The sequence below is a fragment of the Oratosquilla oratoria genome, chromosome 39, assembly GCF_046742065.1.
Source record: "Oratosquilla oratoria isolate Oo_2021 chromosome 39, ASM4674206v1, whole genome shotgun sequence".
Taxonomy (NCBI): domain Eukaryota; kingdom Metazoa; phylum Arthropoda; class Malacostraca; order Stomatopoda; family Squillidae; genus Oratosquilla; species Oratosquilla oratoria.
In genome coordinates, this window is record NC_134815.1 from 16,160,060 (window position 1) to 16,171,471 (window position 11,412).

The window sequence follows — 11,412 nt, forward strand, 5'->3', positions numbered from 1 at the left end:
AACCTAACCAAAGAAACGGAAGAATTAAAAAGACAGTTAAAAGAAGTAAAAGATGAGAGTGAGGGATTAAAGAGGAATTATAAAGAAAATAAAGAGTCCATAGCAAAGGAAGCACAGGTTTGGAGAAAAGTCCAAGAGAACAATAAAGTTGTATTTAGTGATATAGTGACACAACAGATGAAAGAACAAACTAAGGACACAGTTATTAAAGTTATGAGAGAAAAGGAGAATATAGTAAGAGACGTAGCGGACAAAAAGAAATGTTTAATTATATTAGGAATGGAAGAGAAGTATAATCCAAATAGGACTACAAGAGTAAAAGAAGAAAAGGAAAAGGTAAACAAGATATTAGAAGTAGTTCAAGAGGATGGGCGAGAAATAGGGAAAGAAATTGAAGAAATATATAGACTAGGGAAATGAAATACATATGAGACTAAACCAATTAAGATCAAATTCAGGTCACAAACGACAGCAGAGAATATCTTAGCAAAAAAACAGGTAAACTAGCTGACAGTGAACAATATAAACAAGTATGGATAAAATGAGAAATGAATAAAGAGGAAAGAGAGGATGAGAAAACAAAAAGACAAGAGGACACGGAAAGAAAATAAAGAAAGAGCTATAGAAGAGATCTAAAAAAAGAACAGCTTTCCTCACAGAGTAATAGACATTTGGAACAAGTTAGATGAGAAAGTGGTGTGTGCAAAAACAATACATGAATTTAAAAACAGTTTAGATAAAATGAGATATGAAGACGGGACACCATGAGCATAGCTCCCCTTCCCGTAAAATACAACTAGGTAAATACACACACACACACACGTCGGTCAAAGTGGCAGCGAAGTTTGGACTCCGGAGTTATCCTAGAATTTCGAGGATCACAACAACAAGGAAGTACCTGTGTTGTGTTTATAGGGAAGTAGTGTAGTGGTTGGGTGATGAAAAAGGAGAAGGGGAGGGATTACTGAGGAAAATGGAAGGAAATGAGGAAGGGGAAGACTGGGTCCAGGAAAGCAGACGCCATGTCAACAAACGGCAACCGGATGATAATGAAGACGAAGGGATTAGCAAAATTGTAAAGATTAGTAATATAGATAAGAGAAGTGCAATGGAAGGTGAATATAACCATTTCCATGGATTTAATGAGGGAGGAAATGACAACCTCCCCCGACTAGTAAATTTAGAGGAGAAACTAAAAGAAATGAATGAAAATTGGGAAGCTAAGTTTAACCAAATAAAGTTAATTACTCAAAGAGTTAATAAGCTGCAAAAATTAAAGAAGGAGAATCAAAACCTAACTAAAGAAATAGTAGAAATAAAAAGACAGTTAAGAGAAGTAAAGGAAGAGAATGAAGGACTAAAGAGGAGTAATAAAAAGAATAAAAAGTCCTTAGAAAAAGAGGTAAGTGGTTGGAAGAGAGAACAAGTGAACAACAAAATTGAATTTAGAGGTATAATGAAACAGCAGATGAGAGAACAAACTGAAAACACAGTTATCAAAGTAATGAGGGAGAATATAGTAAGAGGGAGAATATAGGAAGAGACTTAGCAGATAAAAAGAAATGTATAATTATATTAGGGATGGAAGAGAAGTATAATCCAAATAGGACTACAAGAATAAAGGAGGAAAAGGAAAAGGTAAATAAGATATTAGAAGTAGTTCAAGAAGATGAAACAGAAATAGGGAAACAAATAGAAGAAATGAAAGGCTCGGGAAATACAATACAGATAAGACCAGACCAATTAAGGTTAAATTCAGCTCACAAACGACAGCAGGGAATATCATAGCAAAAACAGGGAAACTAGCAGACAGTGAACAATACAAAATGATATGGATAAAACGATAAATAAACAAAGAGGAAAGAGAGGATGAGAAGACAAAAAGGCTAGAAGCTAAAGAAGAAACTAGAAGAGAACAGAGTCAGAAAAAGAGAAATTCTATTGGAGAGTAGTGAATATGAAAGTGAAGAAATGTTTCATAGCAGAGGAAAACAGAAGGGAAACGGAAAAATACAAATTGCAAGTAGCAGAAAAATAAAAATGTCTTACACAAATATAGATGGCTTAACCCCTTCCATACGGTGCCGCATACATAGGCGGCATGAGGAGCAAGTGGATACGCAAGGCTGCCATATCGGCGTCTTGATTATATTTATTGTAGTTGCCCCTGCGTAATGACATACTCTCTAAACTGTCTTCATCACATTTTCTATGGTTATCAAAATTCACGGGTGAAAGAGAGAATGATCGATATAAGCAGTGACTATATTTTATGATGCGAGTACCGTATTTTCCGGCGTATAGCGCGCGACTTTTTTCCGTTGGAAGGGCCTAAAAATGGGGTGTGCGCGTTATCCGGTGGTGCGCATTATCTACGGCCTACGATAAAAATTCTGCGGCTGTGTGTGTAATTTTTTTTCACAACAACGTGACGATGTTGGCCGTCACAAAGTCGGGACGGCACACTTCTCCGTGACGTTCCGTGAGAACAAGAAGAACAGCCATGGTGACATGAAAGAATACGCCAGCATGGGCTATATAAATATTTGGTATAGGTAGGATCTATCGAATCTTATTTTTCATGTTTAAGTAGGCCTAAACACCATGAAACATGATCAATATTCATGATATTTGCCCATGTTCACAGCATCCTAGTTTGAATTTTTATGTTGGTTTTGTTGCTTCACTTTAGGTATGGTACAAATTCCGTTGCAGCCGTTCATAAACTCGTGTCAAACACCTGACTACAACACCCTCTTTCGGGAGTTATATTAACTAGACGTCACCTCGATGAGAGACTGTCCTATTTCACCACTGTCATTACAGGTTCAAAGCTAAAACGAAACAGTCTGTAGTTTGTTTCAGTATTAAAAAAAAAAAAAAATGGTAAAGACGAATTATTTCCTCAAGATATAAAACGAGCATTTTCTGTAAAAATCCCGAATTTTTTCTGTATATTTTACTTTCAATAAACTTTTTTTAGATCACATTTCCTACAAACTACTTAAGCTACAAAGTAATAAGGGACCAACGCACAACATGAGTCATATACCGGTACATGTAGTTCCGACTTTTTCTTAGTTGTGTCCTGATTGATGCCTAAACTAACACTTAATTTAGTGACAAATCAACAGATTTCCCAGCGGTGGCTCTAGCCAATGAAAAATACTTCTCCATGTAACCTCGTTCACATGATACTAAGTAATTAATCGCCGTTATTTCATTGGTTTATTTTTACTAACATTAATTATCGTTGTCTATGCAAATATTTGGGATCCGTAAAACAGCACATCATGAACGTTGGCCGTTTTAGCTCACCCGGAATATGCTAGATCAGGGCCGAGATTGACAGTTCTATTGCCAATCTAGCCTACACTAAACACCCTCTTGCGAGAGTTTGTTAAACTAAACGTCACTTCAGTAAAGACACTTATGAACCGAAACATAGTTTGTTGCTGCATGGCAATAAAAACTTGTACACGGTGATAAAAACTTGTAAGATGAATTATTCCCTCAGGATAGTAAATTTAAAAATTTCTGTAAAAATCCGAAATTTTTCATGTACATTTTGTATTCAATAAACTTTTCATGGCTCAAATTTCCCACAAAACAATGGACCAACGCAAGCAGGAGTCGCATACATGCAGTTCACGAGCTTTAGCCACCAGTGACTTTTCCTGGCATGCGCGTTATACGTCGGTGCGCGCTATCTGTGTACCAAGATAACGAAGTGCTTGGGTGCACATTATAACCCGATGCGCATTTTAAGCCGGAAAATACGGTATTATTACGACACATCATACGTCTGGCAGCTAATGCTGCCCGCGAGATTTTGGCTCGTACTGAAGAGGTTAATAACAGGCTTGAACGAACTGAATGATTATCTGAAGGAAAAAGGACCGGACATAGTGGGAATTGTAGAGACAAAATTGAAAGGTCCACTACCACCCAACAGTGTAGGACATGGTGCATATAATTATTAGATTAGAAACAGAAAGGTAAAACAAGGGGGTGGAATCATGTTCCTGACTAAGAAGGATATAAATGTGAGGAATGTCACATGTGAAGAGAATAGAGTAGAGATGATTATGATGGAAGTGGAGGACAAAGATGGGAAGAGCAGGAAGTTTGTAGTAAATTATGTGCCTCCTAAAACGGCCTCGTGGGAAGAGAGAGAACACAAAAGTATGTTAGAAGACACAAGGATAACACTAAATAAGATCATGGAAGATGTAGGAAGAATAGTTATAATGGGCGACTTTAATTGTAAGGAAATCTGCTAGGAAGAGATGACATTAAAGGGTGGAGACGAACTATGGGGAAATGTACTACTTGAGATGATTATTGAACATATAATGACACAATGGATTCAAGAGAATACTAGGTATAGAAATGAGGAAGAACCATCGAGACTGGACCTAATAAGCACATCACAACCTGAAATAGTGGACAAGATTGAACATAAGACACCAATAAGTAAAAGTGACAACATATTGGTTGAATTGGAACTAAATGAGGAAAAATACATGAAAAAAACGAACAATATAGAATGGGAAGATTGATGTATGAAAAAAAATGTTTGATAAATTAAGAGAATTCTTTCAAAAAGCAGACTGGTAAAGAATACACAAGGAGGAAACAACAGTAGAAGAGAAGTGGAATATTTTGACAAAAATTTATAAAGGAGTGGAAAAGTATGTTCCAAGATAAAAGCAAGAAAAAGGATACGTAAAGTGCTGGTACAACAAAAGATGTAGGGAGTTAAAAGACAAAAGATATAAAGCTTGGATAAAATTGAAAAAAGTCAAAAGACCTGAAAAATGGAAACTATATATTAGTTATAGAAATGAATATGTACAAGTGTGCAGAGAAGAAAAGGGAAAATATGAAAAAGATGTCATAGAAAAATGTAAAGATCAACCAAAACTATTTTACAGATATGTAAAAAAAAAAAAAAAAAAAAAAAAAAAAAATAGAGAAACTACGGCAAGGAGGAGTTGAATACACAGAGGGAATAGAAATGACAGAAATTATAAACAAGCATTTTATATCAGTGTTTACGAGGGAGAACATGCAACCTAGAGGTATAGAATGGGAGGAGAAAGTCCCCCCTATGAAAGAGATAGAAGTATCAAGGAATGAAAAAATGGAACACTTGAGTAATCTCGATGTCAGAAAATCGTATGGACCAGATGAAATAGCAAACTGGATTTTGAGAGAATGCAGGAATGAACTAACAGACAAAATACATAGCCTAATAAACAGTTCATTTAAAGAAGGAAAAGTTCCAGAAGATTGGAAAAGAGCAAATATAGTACCTATATATATATAAAAGAAAAAAAAGGAAGACCCTACTAACTATATACCGGCCTCTCTTACAAGTACAATAGCTAAAATTTGTGAAAGAATCATCAAAGCTAGATGGGTAAGGCATTAAAAAAAAAAAAAAAACGTACTAAATCCAAGGCAATTTGGATTTAGACAAGGACGATCATGGGTCACAAACTTAATGTGTTTCTATTCAAGGCTAATAGATGTAATACAAGAAAGAGATGGATGGGCTGATTGTGTATTTCTAGACCTGAAAAAAAACTTTTGATAAGGTGCCACATAAGAAGTTGCTAAAGAAATTAGAAACTGCAGGAGGAATATAGGACAATTTGCTGAAGTAGATGGAAGACTTCTTGCATGAAACAAAAATGAGAGTGGTGAAAAGAGACAAACACTCTAATTGGGATGAAGTGATCAGTGGTGTTCCACAAGGAACAGTTCTGGGCCCAATAATGTTTGCTATGTATATTTATGATATGGATAAAGAAATCGAAAGTTATATGAGCTTCTATGCGGATGATGCAAAATTGTTTAAAAAAGTGAACCTTTCTCACCATACACAAGGTAGGGTTTCCCCTGTCAGTCATGGTGCCTCGTGAATGCTCTCCACTCTCCTCTGTCTGCAAACAACTCCGTCTCCTCAACGTGGTCTAGCGTCTCCCCTCGGGCAGCCACTGCTTCACGTATTCCATCTTTCCATCGCTTCCTTGGCCTTCCGACGGGTCTCTTACCAGCTGGATTCCATTTGTAGTATTTCAACGGTCCTCTATTTTCCTCCATTCGCATGACATGCCCATACCATCTTAACTGAGCTCTTTCGATAAAATGTAGTATCGGTTCCACGTCCAACTCTTCCCTTATGTCATCATTCCTTAGCCTGTCTCTACGTGTCACTCCCTTGATGAGCCTTAGTACTCTCATCTCAGCCGCCTGTACTTTACTTTTTAATTTTGTTGTCAGCACCCAGCACTCACAACCATATACAAGTAGTGGTCTCAGTATACTCTTATATATATAAGTATTTTAACTCTGGTAGATATGGGTTTTTCTTTAAATAGAGAGTACATTAGCCCAACATTTTGTGAAAACTTGGCTATTCGATTGTTTATTTCAAATTTTATACTGCATTTTTCATTTATCATCACTCCCAAGTATTTGAAGTTGTCTACCAGCTCCAGTACAGCATCTCCCAATCTCACCTCTATTTCGTCTCACCATCATTATTTCAGTCTTTCTCTTGTTAATATTCATGCCCGCATCTTCTAGTTCAGAATTCCATTTGTTAAGAGCTTACCGTCAGTATCCCTTGCCTCTGACCACAGGCTTGTCATTGCTAAGCTGACAATAAAAAAACCCAAAAGGCAACGGAAGGTGCTGAGGGAGAGATTTTGTTTGGAAAGGCTAAAAGAAAGGAAGGTAGCAGAAGAATTCCAATCAAAAATAAGGAATCTTAAGCCTGATGGTAATGACATTGTCGATGACATAGAAACAGAATGGGAAAACTTTAAGAGCAAGGTAATCGAGGGAGCCAAACAAGTAATACATACAAAGAAAATTGGAGGAAAAAAAAAACAATATGGTGGACAGAGGAAGTAAGGGAAGCTATCAAAAGAAAGAACACATCGTTCAGGAAATGGATGCAAAGAAGAAACATAAATACTAGAACAGCATATGTTGAAGCAAGAAATGAAGCAGAGCGCATAAAAAGGGAAGCAAAGAAGCAGGCATGGGAGAAGCTAGGTGATGAACTGGAACGAGACATACAAGGCACTAGGAAACTAATATACAGCATTGCTAGAAACTATAGGAAAAGAGAGGAACCTACAGCAAGAACCATAAAAGACAAAGAAGGTGTTCTACTCACCGAACAAGAAGAAATGGACGAAAGATGGCGAGAATACTTCTCTGAACTACTAGGGACAACTGAGGAACCGCAAATTCAGGAATTAGGGGAAGAAGAAGGGATAACAACTGAAGAAGCTATAAGTGAAAGTAGTATTAGCCGTGAAGAAATAAAACTGGCACTGAAAGAGATGAAAAAAGGAAAAACCCCAGGCGTCGACGAATTACCAGCAGAGCTGCTATCTGCAGGTGATGATATGATTGACTGGATTCACAGACTATTCTCTCAAGTCTGGAAGGAAGGGAAAGTACCTGAGGTATGGGGGAAGGCAATAATCTGTCCCATGTATAAAAAAAGATGACAGAAGTGAATGTAAGAACAATCGCGGAATCTCCTTGCTCTCTCACACTGGGAAAGTATGTGAGAGGATATTGGAAAGGAGACTAAGAAACTCAATTGAGGATGTATTGGAAGAGTGCCAGTGCGGCTTCAGATCAAACAGAGGCGTGATAGATCTAATTTTCACAATAAAAATTATAATGGACAAGAGTTGGGAATTGGCAAAGGACTTGTACATAGTTTTTATTGATCTAGAGAAAGCCTTTGATACTGTCCCAAGATTTAAACTCTGGGAGGCTCTGAGAGATCCAGTCTATAGAGTACCACCACCATTGATAAGAGCTATAATAAGTTTGTACCAAAATTGCTCAAGTGCGGTTAGGTCTCAGGGATCCGAGAAATGGTTTAGTGTGGATTCAGGTGTGAGGCAAGGAGGGGTGCTATCCCCTATCCTGTTCATTATATACATGGACAGAATTGTTTTCATGAAAGTGGCAGTTGCCGACAAGATTGACGAGTTAAACACCATATGAGGACGGAGCCTTTATTTGTACGACATTTCGCTTATTACAGCTTTTTCAAGTACTTGAAAAAGCTGTAATAAGCGAAACGTCGTACAAATAAAGACTCCGTCCTCATATGGTGTTTAACTCGTCAATCATGGACAGAATTGTAAAAAGAATAAACGTAGGGGAGGATGAAGCACTGACCTTGGCATATCCTGATGATGCGGCATTGGTCACAAGAACTGTCACGGAACTACAAGAAGTGCTTAACATCTCTAAACAGTTTTTTTGTTATTAGTTACGAAGTCTATCATGGACTTTTCTGTGTAATTACCAACTTCACTATTCCATCTGTACCAACTCCATTTGTGGCTTTCCTGATGTTCATAGTACGTGTTCATGATGGACATTTGATTTCTTAGACAAAAGTCAGTTAAGAACACACCGTCCGCATTTCTGTCACCAATTCCGAATGCTCCCATTACACCTTGCATTCCGGTTCTGTCTGTTCCTACATGGGCGTTTAAATCTCCCATTATTATTACGTCTCCTCCTACTCCGTTGTTGTCGTCGATTGTTTCTTGCAGTGCTTGATAGAAGTCTTCCTTCTCCTCTTGCGATCTTCCCTGATGTGGCGAGTATACTTCAATTAAAGTTATCTTTCTGGTGGATAATTTGATGGTTATTGTGATTATTCTATCGCTGATGAATCTTGTTTTTTCAAATCTGCCATTTCCAGGGTCATTATAAATGCAACTCCTTACTTCCTTTCTTGTTCTCTCCCTTTGTATGTCAATTGATAATTATCATGGATAAGTTTGGATCCAGAACCCGTCATTCTTGTTTCGCACACTCCCAGTAGATCCAGTCTCCTCTCCTTCATTATCATAACCACCTCTTCTTCCTTTCCATTCAGAGTAGCAGCATTAATCGTTCCCATTTGGATTTCCTTCGCTTGTCCGTTTCCGGTCCGTGGTCATCGCCGTACGGTAAATCCATTCCGAGGTATCAATAGTGTTTCTTGAGCAATGGGGAGGGGGACGTTACCGGCTTGCTAGGCCTGTCGTAGCGCCTTTGCCGCTGCCGTTAGCATTACCCAGAGGGCACCACAGGGAGGTGGCAGTCGGACTTTGCCCCCCAAGAGTGAACACTGAAGAAAATTGTGAGTCGCTACAGAGTGATCTCACTAAAGTATGGAAATGGAGTAGGAAGTGGGAGATGGAATTCAATATTAAGAAATTTAGTATAATGGAATTTGGAAGAAGAAATGGTGAAGAAAATACTAGTCACTTTGATAAGACCAAGATTGGAGTATGCAGGGACGACGTGGTCACCAAGTACAAAAAAATGTATAACAAAACTTGAAAGAATACAAAGAGCAATTACAAAATTGGCACCAACACTCTCAAAACTATCATATGAAGAGAGACTACCAAAACTTGAGCTACAGACATTGGAGCAAAGAAGAGAGAGAGGAGATTTGATAACTATAGAATCATGAAAGGCATAGAAACTGTTGATAGAGAGGATCTAATAAAATGGGATAGTAGAAATACAAGAGGACATGGAAAGAAAATAAAGAAAGACAGTTATAGAAGAGACCTGAAAAAGAACAGCTTTCTCCACAGAGTAATAAACGTTTGGAACAAGTTAGATGAGAAAGTGGTGTGTGCAAAAACAATACACGAATTTAAAAACAGTCTAGATAAAACGAGATATGAAGACGGGACGCCACGAGCATAGCTCCCCTTCCCGTAAAATACAACTAGGTAAATACAACTAGATAAATACACACACACACACACAGAGCACGTACCGACCGGTATAAGAAGATCCCCATACCGACATTTGTGGACTTAATCAACAACAAGTATCAACATTGTTGTACTGTGGCGACGCGCCACTGGTCTAAACCAGACTGGCCGTGACACATTCCGACCTAGGCTTTTATATGACCCATAGTTGGCAAGCGTAGTCACCAAGGCCGACCGCTATACCATCCCGCACTCCCAAAACTTCCACTTAAAGCTTTCCGGGAAGCAAGTCTTCTCCAAGATCGACCTGGTTAGGGCGTTCCACCAGATTCCTATGGCACCAGAGGACATCCAGAAGATAGCAATCGTCACGCCGTTCGGTCTTTTCGAGTGGAAAATGATGTCGTTTGGCCTGCGTAATGCTGCCCAGACGTTCCAGCGGTTTATGGACCACTCCCTCAGAGACTTCAACTTCGTCACCGTCTACATCGATGATATATTGGTGGCCTCTGACAATCACGACCAACACCGCCAACACCTCCGCCTTCTCCTCCACCGACTGCAAAGGTATGGCCTCCGTATCCACCCGTCTAAGTGCCTCCTAGGAGTGTCATCGCTTGACTTCCTCGGACATCGCATCTCAACAGCAGGTCTGTACCCTCTCCCTCAGAAGGTGGACACCATCATAGATTTCCCACAGCCAACATCCGTCAAGATGCTGCGCCAATTCCTAGGGATTGTCAACTACTATCATAGATTCATCCCCGATGCAGACGCTAATCTTACACCACTGAACGACCTCACCAAGAACCGTTCCAAGCGGTCGGTCGTACCCGTGAAGTGGCCTGCTGAAGCTACTCAAACATTTGAGCAGGTCAAGGCTGCTATTGCACAGGATGCCCGCCTGTCCTACCCAGTGGCCCACGCCCCCACCTTCCTTACCACCGATGCACTGGACATGATCTCCGACCACCACTCACCAAGAGTCTCTCGGCAACTGTCATTCCTATTCCAATTTGATACTCACATTAAGTACATCAAAGGAGAGGAAAACCAAGTGGCCGACGCCTTGTCCAGAATTACCTCCAGCATCCTCCCCGATCACCACCACGTCGACTACGCCCGCATCGCCGCCTCCCAAGGTAACGACAAGGGACTCCGTCTCCTACGCCTGCATGACACCTCCTCCCTGTAGCTACGACAGCTCCCCAAAACTCCTGTACCATTGTGGTGTGACGTCTCTACAGGCAAACCCCGGCCGTACATCCCCGCATGTTATCGTAAGGATGTGTTCTTGGTATTCCACGACCGTAGTCATCCTGGTACCCGGGCAACACAACGTCTCCTCACGGAGCGGGTCGTCTGGCCAGGCATCAACAAAGAAGTCAGAGAATGGACCCGCACCTGTCTTCCCTGACAGTCTTCAAAGGTCACGCGCCACGTCCACGCCCTACTCCAACGTTTCCCTACACCCACAGCACGCTTCCAATCCATGTGGATATTGTGGGCCTCCTTCCACCGTCCCGTGGCATGCGTTACCTGCTCACGTGCGTCGACAGGTACACCAGGTGGCCAGAGGCGATCCCTCTCCCGGATATATCTGCCGAGACAACAGCACATGCTTTCCTCTCCGGTTGGG